Genomic DNA, 222 nt, shown 5'->3' on the forward strand with positions numbered 1-222 from the left:
TAAGCTACGCCAACACCGAGCTAAGCCCCAGAGTGACAAGAAGGTCGGAAATGCCATTGTTCGCAAGGAGGAAAACGACACAATGGCGTCGCGAAGGGGGACGGGCCAGAATGCAGAGAAGTGACAATCATTTTGATGCTGAGGACGCTGGATTCATCGCATCCATTATCGTGATTACCAGTCCGGAGGGAAAAAATGTCCGAGAGATTATATTCCGATTTT

The sequence above is a fragment of the Penaeus monodon genome, chromosome 23 (genome assembly GCF_015228065.2).
Source record: "Penaeus monodon isolate SGIC_2016 chromosome 23, NSTDA_Pmon_1, whole genome shotgun sequence".
NCBI lineage: Eukaryota > Metazoa > Arthropoda > Malacostraca > Decapoda > Penaeidae > Penaeus > Penaeus monodon.